Here is a 15,472-nt window from a genome sequence, read left to right as displayed (position 1 = left end):
CCGAGAATGAACCGGAAATGCTGTACCAGGTGGCAGCAGAGACACAGGAACTGGCCGCACTTCCTTCCAGGGGACCGGAAAAACTCTTCGATGTCATTTCCGGTCGTGCCCCGGGGCTATGCCAGAGGTCTGGGCATGAACCGGAAATGCCACAACAGGCGGCTGCAGAGAGACAGGAAGTATTGCGGTCCTCCCGGGAACCGGAAGAGCTCTCAGGGGTCACTTCCGGTCTTTAAGTGTCAGATGTAGCTCGGTGCAGGATCAGGAGCGGCACGGGAGGGGGGCGCCATTGCGTGCGTGCATCGGAAGGGGTCCTCGTGAAGAGACCACGGGCCCGCAGGTGAGGCATTGTGTATCCTTTAAGCCCCCATTTCACCCCTTTGTACCCGTACATTGTTCACTGCTGGTGGCCGCAGCCCAGGCCTCTGACAGCATCCACCCCGCATCCGACCCAAGGAGAACCACCTGGGGGGGAACACAGGAGCGAGGATTCATGGTCGGGTTACTTACCGGTAATCCTCGTTCCTCCTACTCTTCCTCGTCCCAGTACTAACCTTACTGGGCCAGCCTTTTCTAGGCCCTGCTCCTTCTGGGAGGTATAACCCCCCCCCACGCCCCCTTACTCGTGAGCCTGCAGTGTTAGATTATTTAGCCAAGTCATGGGACTCTTCCACCACAGTAGAGGAAATATGACTAGGAGTAATGATTGTTACTTTAAGTACTCAATCATTACCTCAGCATCCCTCTTCTACATCCCAATACTTACCTTTGAGAACTACCTAAGCCAAGCAAATACTCCCCTATTCCTTGAGGGTTCCCTCCGCGTCCCCCAAGGCCCCTCACCCTAAGTTTGCAAATACCACAGAGCACTCGCCAAGCACGTTTCTGCGCATCCCGCTCTCGAGCGTGCCCCCAAAAATGTCTAAGTGGAATACGTTGTGTCCCGCCAATTGGTGCACCCCATCAGGTGTGAAATTGGCCAGGTCCTTCTTCCCAAACATCATTGATGAATTCGAGCCCTTCACGCTGCATAGGGTGACCAGATTTCCAAAACAAAAAACAGGGGTAACCAACAACATAAAAGATGGACTACTCCATTGAAGCCCGCCAATTACCACAACCACCACCTAATCATATTTCCAGCACTCCTCCTTTCTATAAACTGTATATGATCTCATTTGTGCAGTTTATTCTGTGAATCTTGACATGTTAATTCAGAACAGGCGTTTGCTCTAATTGATATAACATGGCTTGATGTACACTCATTTCAATCCAGTCTCTGTGGCACAGTCAGGAAGTGCTGTGACTTGTACTTAAAAGGTAGGGGGTTCGAGCCAATCCTCCAACTTCAAAATTCTGAAAGTGTTCTGAAAATAAAATTACAATTTTAATTACTGTAACCACCCAACCCTGCAAACCCCGGACGGGGTTTCTAAAATGGAGAAACTCCCGGGACCCCGGGACGAAGGTTGATTTCCCCAGCCTGTCCCGGGAAAACCGGGACGTCTAGTCACCCTAGGAACTCTGCATGAACTTTTCCGTTGTCCTGTGTATGATTTGCGGAGACTTTTCCACTGCTTTGGTCGACCCGGCTCCTCGCCATTACCCCCGGGGATAATCTCAGACCATTGATATTGATATTTTATTTCTATCGCGTTCGTACACAAGTGTTTCAGAGCGCGGCAAGGCAAGGGAGGGGAACAGGGGAGAACAAAAAACAACAATCTTACTAGGCCCAGTGACATTGAGAACGTGCAAGTGCATGGGAGAGGGGGAGGGGAAAGTGCAAGGAAGATGGGAGAAGTGGAAAGTGCGGAGCAAAGGAGAAACGTATAAATAATAAAGGCAACAAACAGTGGTAGTGCAGCCAGCAATTGGCAAGTGCTAGACTTAAGGCAGCAGACAGGGTAGGTCTGATACGTGCAGGAAGGAAAAGAGAGTAGACTGTATGGGTACAGATACAGACCCCAGTGCAAGGGGTGGCCCGGAGGCAATGCAGGAGGCTGGCAGGGTGAGCAGGTACCTGGGCGCGGAGGACAGAGTGTGGCCAGGTGCACAGTGCCAAGAGAGAACAGATCAGCAGGGGAGAGGGGGAGCAAAGGCAGAAGGCACTGTTCTATTTCTGTTCCTACCAACAACCGAGCCAAGGCTTAAATGCCTTCCCAGCAGCGTTCTGTCACTACCCCCAGGTGGATCACTAAGACATCTGGAGCCCAATCTCAGGTGCTACATAACTGTGGGCAGCAGGGTGGCTCACCGCATCCCAGAGACACCAAGCCAAACCAGTTTTGTTTTCTGTAAACCAACCCCCCTCGTGACCCACTGTAGGGCCCTCCTTTCTTCATGCACCACACACGAATGTTGGTGACCAACACCTTTGAATCTGCTGTAGATAATCACAAATAATTAACATATACGCTCATAATGACTGCAAACATCATCTTTATTTATGCTACCTAGCAAAACCAAGAACAAAGCACATCATAATTCCATGTCCTGCTGAGCTCCATTCCCTCTTGTGCGGTATTAAATGTGTGCAATGCTCATGTGAGGTTATTTATGCACATAAGGCAAAAAGAGGAAGTATGGGGTGGGCACCATGTTTGTACTGAAATTTAGTGATAATCAAATACAATTAAGCATGAAAACCTAAAGACGTCCTTCAGAGACCTAGTGTACACTATATCAGTACAAAAACCAAAAAAACAGCACATGTCTGGTGAAATGATTGGGCCTGTAACTATGGGCCCCGGGGCATTACCTGAAGTGGTAATGCCCCCCCTCCCCCTCGGCTCAGGGCTTATATCTTAATTAAATGCACCAATTACAAAGGGCAACAATCACAAAGGACAATGCAGGAACTCTCATTGTTCATGTCTGTATAACAAGGTGAGAACGATTTGTACAATTTTGATACATACTCGAGAGCTTTTAACATCCCATTCCCTTTGTACCACATGGTATGCCAATTTGGGTATGGATGTTATAAAAAGAATTGCACAATGGGTCTCATTACATGTAAGCTTACCAGTGCCGTTGCATCCGGACTGCCATACTACGAGTTGTGCTTGCGGGTGCCGCGGCACCTGTGAGCACAGCAAGTCGGATGCACCGGCAATGACGAAATACCGGGTACGGCTAACTCAATCACGAGTTTAGCGGCAGCCGCGCCGGTTTTATTGGCACGGCTACAGACACACTCGTAATGAGGCCCAATGTCTGTGATTGGGGGATATGATAATTTGTGCCAACTGTAGTGGCTGGAAATGGGTAGTACATGTTTACATACACAGGAGGTTCATGTGTATCATATGTGACGCAAACAAAAAAAAATAGCAAGTATTAAAAGGTGAGAGGAGGGTTTCATAACTTCTCCAATAAGCGACAACAGCCGTTCTCCAAATAGGGGTGTTGAAATAGGAGGTCTGTAAAAGGGAAGCATTCCCATCATGTTGTTGCAATTAACCTTTATTTTGATGAACGCATATTGACATTGATTCAAGGGTGGTGTAGTTCAAGTAAATGTGTCGTTTGAGTACATATGTAAAAGGTGTCTTTGAGGATAATGGCCGTACCCCCTCTTGATGAACATATACTGACATTCATCCAAGGGTGATGTAGTTCGAGTAAATGTGTCAAAGGTGTCTTTGCGGATAATGGCCCCACCCCCTCTGTTAATGTGCTGGCGGTCGGTCCTTAAAGATCTAAAACATGAAGGCCAGCCAAAGAAGCAGCATAATTGTAGTATTGGAAAGCCACGTTTCTGTACGGCAGATGAGGTCAAGATTCCTCCTCCATGGCACCCCCCACTGCAGAGAATACTCTGTGATCCTTCACTTGATCTGATGCCCCTTCCCCCGCTGTCAGTACTTGGCAGTAACCCGTCATCACATTCAGTGTCACTCTGTTCCTCCACCATGGTGTCCCCACTAGGGGTGTCACGGTATTGGTTTTATGGCGGTATGATAACCTTCTTGCCAAATGACGGTATATCATGGTTATTGCGGTATAGCAGGTGGAGTTAACCAATCTTAACAAATATTTTCTTAAAGGTCATAAAATTGACAGCACTTTGAAACTTGTCTCTGCACATTTTTAGTTGATCCTCCAGGACTCTAAGGCGGCTGCAGATTTAGGGGGTCATTACAACCCAGGCGCTAATTGCGCCAACTTTACCACCATGGTGTAAACTACGTTTACACCATGGTGGATGGCGGATTTACCGCCCCATTCCAAGGTGAGTGGGGCGGTAAATCCCCATTTCCCATTTTCCCTTCCCCATTCCCATTTTTGCCCCATAGGGCATAATGGGAGTGGGGAAGGCGCTAATTACGCCACCGTAAATTACGGTGGCGTAATTAGCATCATGGCAGGTTAGCGCCATGGATTTTAACGGCTGCTAAAAGCAGCCGTTAAAATCAGAATAGGCGTTAAGGGTTAACGACGGCGTTAACCCTTAACGCCTGGGTCGTAATGAGGCCCTTAGTCTTTCATGGCGCTCACTCTTTGATCGCCTTGAATGAAAGAGTGACTAGTGGAAGTGTTAAAATGCACATTTTGAGCAATGAGCTTGCTGCTCAGTCACAGGTCATCGCTTTGCAAATCGGCCTCGACCTGCATTATTTTGGATCCACATGGCATGGGCATCATGACCCCCTCGCTGCGATCAGTCATACGTTTGTTTTGATAACGCTTTATACCAATAAAGGAAGAAAAGTCACTCATGGGAATTCTGAAAGCCCATGTCATTGGGGGTCATTACGAGTTAGGAGGTAACCATACCGCAATTAGTGGCATGGTTACCCCCTTACTGGGTACAGGGTCTGGGTTCCTTGAATGAGGAATTACCGGGCCATTCTGACCTTGGAGGGCCCGGTAATTCCTCATTCAAGGAACCCATCCCCATTTGAGCCACCATAGGGCTCAATGGGAATGGGGAGGGTTCTAACAACGGGCCTGTTAATAACGAGCCCGTTGATAGCACCCTGGTCTGCTCGCGGGACCCGCTAAGGGTGCCTGGTAAAACCAGGCGTCCATAGCAGGTTCCCACGAGCAGACTCGTAATGCGGCGGTAAGGGGTTGGCGGCTTAGGCACATTTACCAGCGCCGTTAAGCCTTACCGCCACACTCATAATTACCCCCATTGTGTTTCTTTTGTCAAAATGTCCCAGCAAACACACACTCATCGAAAGGTTGCAAATTGATCAAATCACTATAGCTTGTTTACCATCTGCCTGGTGTACTATAAAGTTATGATGTTGGAGTCACCACTGACCATGTAATCCTAACAGGACAGCGTTCAGTGGGCGCAGTTGATTTCTTTCAATACATGTTCATTTACCTTCTTAAAGATAGTGGCACAAAAACGTTTTGAAAATTACAAAGTTAAAATACATATTGGTACAAATTTGGCTTAGACCACCACCTCACCACAGCCCCATCATTACCATTTTCCCCAGGTCTCAGCGCATTAGGACCCTTGACATGTGAGTTGAGACAGAGAAGATTAGCCACTGCCTCTGATTAACAGCAGCACTGCATAGAAGCATGCACACATGCACATATCCCAATCCTTAATGTACATGCAGGAACACTGTGGAGATAAGCAAGCAGTCCAGCAAGATTAGCCAATGCCTCTGATTAACAGCAGCACTGCATAGCAGCATGCACACCAGCCAATCCTTTAATGTACATGCAGGAACACTGATTAACAGCAGCATAGCATAGCAGCATGCACCCGTGCACACTAGCCAATCCTGTAATGTACATGCAGGACTACTGGGGAGATAAGCAAGCAGTCCAGCAAGATTAGCCACTATCTCTGATTAACAGCAGCGCAGCATGCACATATCACAGTCCTTAATGTACATGCAGGAACACTGTGGAGATAAGCAAGCAGTCCAGCAAGATTAGCCACTGCCTCTGATTAACAGCAGCACTGCATAGCAGCATGCACACCAGCCAATCCTTAATGTACATGCAGGAACACTGGGGAGATAAGCAAGCTGTCCAGCAAGATTAGCCACTGCCTCTGATTAACAGCAGCACTGCATAGCTGCATGCACACCAGCCAGTCCTTTAATGTACATGCAGGTACACTGGGGAGATAAGCAAGCTGTCCAGCAAGATTAGCCACTGTCTCTGATTAATAGCAGCATGCACAACAGCCAATCCTGTAATGTACATGCAGGAACACTGGGGAGATCAGCAAGCTGTCCAGAAAGATTAGCCATTGTCTCTGATTACCATAAGCACTGCATAGCAGCATGCACACAAGCACACTTGCCAATCCTTTAATGTACATGCAGGAACACTGATTAACAGCAGCACAGCATAGCAGCATGCACACCAGCCAATCCTTTAAAGTACATGCAGGAACACTGGGAAGATAAGCAAGCTGTACAACAAGATTAGCTACTGCCTCTGATTAACAGCAGCACAGCATAGCAGCATGAACACCAGCCAATCCATTAATGTACATGCAGGTACACTGGGGAGATAAGCAAGCTGTCCAGCAAGATTAGCCACTGCCTCTGATTAACAGCAGCGCAGCATGCACACATGCACAGCAGCCAATCTTGTAATGTACATGCAGGAACACTGGGGAGATCAGCAAGCTATCCAGCAAGATTAGCCACTGCCTCTGATTAACAGCAACACTGCATAGCAGCATGTACACTTGCCAATCCTTTAATGTACATGCAGGTACTCTGGGGAGATAAGCAAGCTGTCCAGCAAGATTATCCACTGTCTCTGATTAACAGCAACACTGCATAGCAGCATGTACACTTGCCAATCCTTTAATGTACATGCAGGTACACTGGGGAGATAAGCAAGCTGTCCAGCAAGATTAGCCACTGCCTCTGATTAACAGCAGCGCAGCATGCACACATGCACATATCCCAATCCTGTAATGTACATGCATGAACACTGGGGAGATCAGCAAGCTGCCCAGGAAGATTATCCACTGCCTCTGATTAACAGCAGCACAGCATAGCAGCATGCACACATACACATATCCTAATCCTTAATGTACATGCAGGAACACTGGGAAGATCAGCAAGCTGTACAGCAAGATTAGCCACTGCCTCTGATTAACAGCAGCACTGCATAGCAGCATGCACACCAGCCAATCCTGTAATGTACATGCAGGAACACTGGAAAGATAAGCAAGCTGTCCTGCACGATTAGCCACTGCCTCTGATTAACAGCAGCACTGCATAGCAGCATGCACACCAGCCAATCTTCTAATGTACATGCAGGAACACTGGGGAGATCAGCAAGCTATCCAGCAAGATTAGCCACTGCCTCTGATTAACAGCAGCATGTACACTTGCCAATCCTTTAATGTACATGCATGTACACTGGGGAGATAAGCAAGCTGTCCAGCAAGATTAGCCACTGCCTCTGATTAACAGCAGTGCACCATAGCAGCATGCACACCAGCCAATCCTTTAATGTACATGCAGGAACACTGGGGAGATCAGCAAACTGTCCAGCAAGATTATCCACTGTCTCTGATTAACAGCAGCACAGTATAGCAGCATGCACACCTGCCAATCCTGTAGTGTATATGCAGGAACACTGGGGAGATCAGCAAGCTGTCCAGCAAGATTAGCCACTGCCTCTGATTAACAGCAGCGCAGTATGCACACATGCACATATCCCAATCCTGTAATGTACATGCAGGAACACTGGGGAGATCAGCAAGCTGTCCAGCAAGATTAGCCACTGCCTCTGATTAATAGCAGCACAGCATAGCAGCATGCACACATACACATATCCTAATCCTTAATGTACATGCAGGAACACTGGGAAGATAAGCAAGCTGTACAGCAAGATTAGCCACTGCCTCTGATTAACAGCAGCACAGCATGCACCCATGCACACAAGCCAATCCTGTAATATACATGCAGGAACACTGGGGAGATAAGCAAGCAGTCCAGCAAGATCAGCCACTGCCTCTGGTTAACAGTGCACAGTATAGCAGCATGCACCCATGCACACCAGCCAATCCTGTAATGTACATGCAGGAACACTGAGAAGATCAGCAAGCAGTCTAGCAAGATCAGCCACTATCTCTGATTAACAGCAGCACAGCATGCACATATCACAGTCCTTAATGTACATGCAGGAACACTGTGGAGATAAGCAAGCAGTCCAGCAAGATTAGCCACTGCCTCTGATTAACAGCAGCACTGCATAGCAGCATGCACACCAGCCAATCCTTAATGTACATGCAGGAACACTGGGGAGATAAGCAAGCTGTCCAGCAAGATTAGCCACTGCCTCTGATTAACAGCAGCACTGCATAGCTGCATGCACACCAGCCAATCCTTTAATGTACATGCAGGTACACTGGGGAGATAAGCAAGCTGTCCAGCAAGATTAGCCACTGTCTCTGATTAATAGCAGCATGCACAACAGCCAATCCTGTAATGTACATGCAGGAACACTGGGGAGATCAGCAAGCTGTCCAGAAAGATTAGCCATTGTCTCTGATTACCATAAGCACTGCATAGCAGCATGCACACAAGCACACTTGCCAATCCTTTAATGTACATGCAGGAACACTGATTAACAGCAGCACAGCATAGCAGCATGCACACCAGCCAATCCTTTAAAGTACATGCAGGAACACTGGGAAGATAAGCAAGCTGTACAACAAGATTAGCTACTGCCTCTGATTAACAGCAGCACAGCATAGCAGCATGCACACCAGCCAATCCATTAATGTACATGCAGGTACACTGGGGAGATAAGCAAGCTGTCCAGCAAGATTAGCCACTGCCTCTGATTAACAGCAGCGCAGCATAGCAGCATGCACACATGCACAGCAGCCAATCTTGTAATGTACATGCAGGAACACTGGGGAGATCAGCAAGCTATCCAACAAGATTAGCCACTGCCTCTGATTAACAGCAACACTGCATAGCAGCATGTACACTTGCCAATCCTTTAATGTACATGCAGGTACACTGGGGAGATAAGCAAGCTGTCCAGCAAGATTATCCACTGTCTCTGATTAACAGCAACACTGCATAGCAGCATGTACACTTGCCAATCCTTTAATGTACATGCAGGTACACTGGGGAGATAAGCAAGCTGTCCAGCAAGATTAGCCACTGCCTCTGATTAACAGCAGCGCAGCATGCACATATCCCAATCCTGTAATGTACATGCATGAACACTGGGGAGATCAGCAAGCTGCCCAGGAAGATTAGCCACTGCCTCTGATTAACAGCAGCACAGCATAGCAGCATGCACACATACACATATCCTAATCCTTAATGTACATGCAAGAACACTGGGAAGATCAGCAAGCTGTACAGCAAGATTAGCCACTGCCTCTGATTAACAGCAGCACTGCATAGCAGCATGCACACCAGCCAATCTTCTAATGTACATGCAGGAACACTGGGGAGATCAGCAAGCTATCCAGCAAGATTAGCCACTGCCTCTGATTAACAGCAGCATGTACACTTGCCAATCCTTTAATGTACATGCAGGTACACTGGGGAGATAAGCAAGCTGTCCAGCAAGATTAGCCACTGCCTCTGATTAACAGCAGCGCACCATAGCAGCATGCACACCAGCCAATCCTTTAATGTACATGCAGGAACACTGGGGAGATCAGCAAGCTGTCCAGCAAGATTATCCACTGTCTCTGATTAACAGCAGCACAGTATAGCAGCATGCACACCTGCCAATCCTGTAGTGTATATGCAGGAACACTGGGGAGATCAGCAAGCTGTCCAGCAAGATTAGCCACTGCCTCTGATTAACAGCAGCGCAGCATGCACACATGCACATATCCCAATCCTGTAATGTACATGCAGGAACACTGGGGAGATCAGCAAGCTGTCCAGCAAGATTAGCCACTGCCTCTGATTAATAGCAGCACAGCATAGCAGCATGCACACATACACATATCCTAATCCTTAATGTACATGCAGGAACACTGGGAAGATAAGCAAGCTGTACAGCAAGATTAGCCACTGCCTCTGATTAACAGCAGCGCAGCATGCACCCATGCACACAAGACAATCCTGTAATATACATGCAGGAACACTGGGGAGATAAGCAAGCAGTCCAGCAAGATCAGCCACTGCCTCTGGTTAACAGTGGCACAGTATAGCAGCATGCACCCATGCACACCAGCCAATCCTGTAATGTACATGCAGGAACACTGAGAAGATCAGCAAGCAGTCTAGCAAGATCAGCCACTGCCTCTGGTTAACAGTGGCACAGTATAGCAGCATGCACCCATGCACACCAGCCAATCCTGTAATGTACATGCAGGAACAATGGGGAGATAAGGAAGCTGTCCAGCAAGATTAGCTACTGTCTCTGATTTACAGTGGCACAGTATAGCAGCATGCACACAAGCACACTTGCCAATCCTGTAATGTACATGCAGCAACACTGGGGAGATAAGCAAGCTGTCCAGCAAGATTAGCCAATGCCTCTGATTAACTGCAGCGCAGCATGCACACATGCACATATCCCAATCCTTTAATGTACATGCAGGTACACTGGGGAGATAAGCAAGCTGTCCAGCAAGATTATCCACTGTCTCTGATTAACAGCAACACTGCATAGCAGCATGTACACTTGCCAATCCTTTAATGTACATGCAGGTACACTGGGGAGATAAGCAAGCTGTCCAGCAAGATTAGCCACTGCCTCTGATTAACAGCAGCGCAGCATGCACATATCCCAATCCTGTAATGTACATGCATGAACACTGGGGAGATCAGCAAGCTGCCCAGGAAGATTAGCCACTGCCTCTGATTAACAGCAGCACAGCATAGCAGCATGCACACATACACATATCCTAATCCTTAATGTACATGCAAGAACACTGGGAAGATCAGCAAGCTGTACAGCAAGATTAGCCACTGCCTCTGATTAACAGCAGCACTGCATAGCAGCATGCACACCAGCCAATCTTCTAATGTACATGCAGGAACACTGGGGAGATCAGCAAGCTATCCAGCAAGATTAGCCACTGCCTCTGATTAACAGCAGCATGTACACTTGCCAATCCTTTAATGTACATGCAGGTACACTGGGGAGATAAGCAAGCTGTCCAGCAAGATTAGCCACTGCCTCTGATTAACAGCAGCGCACCATAGCAGCATGCACACCAGCCAATCCTTTAATGTACATGCAGGAACACTGGGGAGATCAGCAAGCTGTCCAGCAAGATTATCCACTGTCTCTGATTAACAGCAGCACAGTATAGCAGCATGCACACCTGCCAATCCTGTAGTGTATATGCAGGAACACTGGGGAGATCAGCAAGCTGTCCAGCAAGATTAGCCACTGCCTCTGATTAACAGCAGCGCAGCATGCACACATGCACATATCCCAATCCTGTAATGTACATGCAGGAACACTGGGGAGATCAGCAAGCTGTCCAGCAAGATTAGCCACTGCCTCTGATTAATAACAGCACAGCATAGCAGCATGCACACATACACATATCCTAATCCTTAATGTACATGCAGGAACACTGGGAAGATAAGCAAGCTGTACAGCAAGATCAGCCACTGCCTCTGATTAACAGCAGCGCAGCATGCACCCATGCACACAAGACAATCCTGTAATATACATGCAGGAACACTGGGGAGATAAGCAAGCAGTCCAGCAAGATCAGCCACTGCCTCTGGTTAACAGTGGCACAGTATAGCAGCATGCACCCATGCACACCTGCCAATCCTGTAATGTACATGCAGGAACACTGAGAAGATCAGCAAGCAGTCTAGCAAGATCAGCCACTGCCTCTGGTTAACAGTGGCACAGTATATCAGCATGCACCCATGCACACCAGCCAATCCTGTAATGTACATGCAGGAACAATGGGGAGATAAGGAAGCTGTCCAGCAAGATTAGCTACTGTCTCTGATTTACAGTGGCACAGTATAGCAGCATGCACACAAGCACACTTGCCAATCCTGTAATGTACATGCAGCAACACTGGGGAGATAAGCAAGCTGTCCAGCAAGATTAGCCACTGCCTCTGATTAACAGCAGCATAGCAGTATGCACCCATGCACACCAGCCAATCCTGTAATGTACATGCAGGAACAATGGGGAGATAAGGAAGCTGTCCAGCAAGATTAGCTACTGTCTCTGATTTACAGTGGCACAGTATAGCAGCATGCACACAAGCACACTTGCCAATCCTGTAATGTACATGCAGCAACACTGGGGAGATAAGCAAGCTGTCCAGCAAGATTAGCCAATGCCTCTGATTAACTGCAGCGCAGCATGCACACATGCACATATCCCAATCCTTAATGTACATGCAGGAACACTGGGGAGATCAGCAAGCTGTCCAGCAAGATTATCCACTGCCTCTGATTAACAGCAGCACTGCATAGCTGCATGCACACCAGCCAATCCTTTAATGTACATGCAGGTACACTGGGGAGATAAGCAAGCTGTCCAGCAAGATTAGCCACTGTCTCTGATTAATAGCAGCATGCACAACAGCCAATCCTGTAATGTACATGCAGGAACACTGGGGAGATCAGCAAGCAGCCCAGCAAGATTAGCCACTGCCTCTGATTAACAGCAGCACTGCATAGCAGCATGCACACCAGCCAATCCTGCAATGTACATGCAGGAACACTGGAAAGATAAGCAAGCTGTCCTGCACGATTAGCCACTGCCTCTGATTAACAGCAGCACTGCATAGCAGCATGCACACCAGCCAATCTTGTAATGTACATGCAGGAACACTGGGGAGATCAGCAAGCTATCCAGCAAGATTAGCCACTGCCTCTGATTAACAGCAGCACTGCATAGCAGCATGTACACTTGCCAATCCTTTAATGTACATGCAGGTACACTGGGGAGATAAGCAAGCTGTCCTGCACGATTAGCCACTGCCTCTGATTAACATCAGCACTGCATAGCAGCATGCACACCAGCCAATCTTGTAATGTACATGCAGGAACACTGGGGAGATCAGCAAGCTATCCAGCAAGATTAGCCACTGCCTCTGATTAACAGCAGCACTGCATAGCAGCATGTACACTTGCCAATCCTTTAATGTACATGCAGGTACACTGGGGAGATAAGCAAGCTGTCCAGCAAGATTAGCCACTGCCTCTGATTAACAGCAGCGCACCATAGCAGCATGCACACCAGCCAATCCTTTAATGTACATGCAGCAACACTTTGCAGATCAGCAAGCTGTCCAGCAAGATTATCCACTGTCTCTGATTAACAGCAGCACAGTATAGCAGCATGCACACCTGCCAATCCTGTAGTGTATATGCAGGAACACTGGGGAGATCGGCAAGCTGTCCAGCAAGATTATCCACTGTCTCTGATTAACAGCAGCACAGTATAGCAGCATGCACACCTGCCAATCCTGTAATGTACATGCAGGAACACTGGGGAGATCAGCAAGCTGTCCAGCAAGATTAGCCACTGCCTCTGATTAATCGCAGCACAGCATAGCAGCATACACACATACACATATCCTAATCCTTAATGTACATGCAGGAACACTGGGAAGATAAGCAAGCTGTACAGCAAGATTAGCCACTGCCTCTGATTAACAGCAGCACAGCATAGCAGCATGCACACAGGCACACCAGCCAATCCTGTAATGTACCTGCAGGAACACTAGGGAGATCAGCAAGCAATCCAGCAAGATTAGCCACTGCCTCTGATTAACAGCAGCGCAGCATAGCAGCATGCACCCATGCACACCTGCCAATCCTGTAATGTACATGCAGGAACACTAGGGAGATCAGCAAGCAATCCAGCAAGATTAGCCACTGCCTCTGATTAACAGCAGCGCAGCATAGCAGCATGCACCCATGCACACAAGCCAATCCTGTAATATACGTGCTGGAACACTGGGGAGATAAGCAAGCAGTCCAGCAAGATTATCCACCGTCTCTGATTAGCACCAGCACTGCATGGCAGCATGCACACATGCACACCAGGCAACCCTGTAATCTACATGCAGGAACACTGGGAAGATCAGCAAGCAGTCCAGCAAGATCAGCCACTGCCTCTGGTTAACAGTGGCACAGTATAGCAGCATGCACACATGCACACCAGCCAATCCTGTAATGTACATGCAGGAACAATGGGGAGATAAGGAAGCTGTCCAGCAAGATTAGCTACTGTCTCTGATTTACAGTGGCACAGTATAGCAGCATGCACACAAACACACTTGCCAATCCTGTAATGTACATGCAGCAACACTGGGGAGCTAAGCAAGCAGTCCCACAAGATTAGCCAATGCCTCTGATTAATTGCAGCGCAGCATGCACACATGCACATATCCCAATCCTTAATGTACATGCAGGAACACTGGGGAGATCAGCAATCTGTCCAGCAAGATTAGCCACTGCCTCTGATTAACAGCAGCACTGCATAGCAGCATGCACACCAGCCAATCCTTTAATGTACATGCAGGAACACTGATTAACAGCAGCATAGCATAGCAGCATGCACCGATGCACACTAGCCAATCCTGTAATGTACATGCAGGACTACTGGGGAGATAAGCAAGCAGTCCAGCAAGATTAGCCACTGTCTCTGATTAACAGCAGCGCAGCATGCACACATGCACATATCACAGTCCTTAATGTACATGCAGGAACACTGTGGCGATAAGCAAGCAGTCCAGCAATATTAGCCACTGCCTCTGATTAACAGCAGCACTGCATAGCAGCATGCACACCAGCCAATCCTTAATGTACATGCAGGAACACTGGGGAGATAAGCAAGCTGTCCAGTAAGATTAGCCACTGCCTCTGATTAACAGCAGCACTGCATAGCTGCATGCACACCAGCCAATCCTTTAATGTACATGCAGCTACACTGGGGAGATATGCAAGCTGTACAGCAAGATTAGCCACTCTCTCTGATTAATAGCAGCATGCACAACAGCCAATCCTGTAATGTACATGCAGGAACACTGGGGAGATCAGCAAGCTGTCCAGCAAGATTAGCCATTGTCTCTGATTACCATAAGCACTGCATAGCAGCATGCACACAAGCACACTTGCCAATCCTTTAATGTACATGCAGGAACACTGATTAACAGCAGCACAGCATAGCAGCATGCACACCAGCCAATCCTTTAAAGTACATGCAGGAACACTGGGAAGATAAGCAAGCTGTACAACAAGATTAGCTACTGCCTCTGATTAACAGCAGCACAGCATAGCAGCATGCACACATGCACAGCAGCCAATCTTGTAATGTACATGCAGGAACACTGGGGAGATCAGCAAGCTATCCAGCAAGATTAGCCACTGCCTCTGATTAACAGCAACACTGCATAGCAGCATGTACACTTGCCAATCCTTTAATGTACATGCAGGAACACTGGGGAGATCAGCAAGCTGCCAAGGAAGATTAGCCACTGCCTCTGATTAACAGCAGCACAGCATAGCAGCATGCACACATACACATATCCTAATCCTTAATGTAC

The 15,472-nt window shown here is 47.9% G+C and overlaps 1 protein-coding gene across 1 annotated transcript in view; it reads left to right on the top strand.

Moving 5' to 3' along the window:
- The first annotated feature begins 242 nt into the window (after positions 1-242).
- Positions 243-15,472, top strand: part of LOC138511122 (zinc finger protein 84-like) — a 142,040-nt gene continuing 126,810 nt past the window's right edge. Inside the window, exon 1 of the mRNA XM_069626607.1 lies at positions 243-340. The gene's annotated coding sequence lies outside the window, so the exon portion shown is untranslated. The remainder of the gene's footprint in view (positions 341-15,472) is intronic.

The sequence above is a fragment of the Ambystoma mexicanum genome, chromosome 6p (genome assembly GCF_040938575.1).
Source record: "Ambystoma mexicanum isolate Mex_15411 chromosome 6p, UKY_AmexF1_1, whole genome shotgun sequence".
Classification (NCBI taxonomy): Eukaryota; Metazoa; Chordata; class Amphibia; order Caudata; family Ambystomatidae; genus Ambystoma; species Ambystoma mexicanum.
Note: the sequence above shows the minus strand (reverse complement) of the source record. Positions and strands in the feature narration are given on the sequence as shown.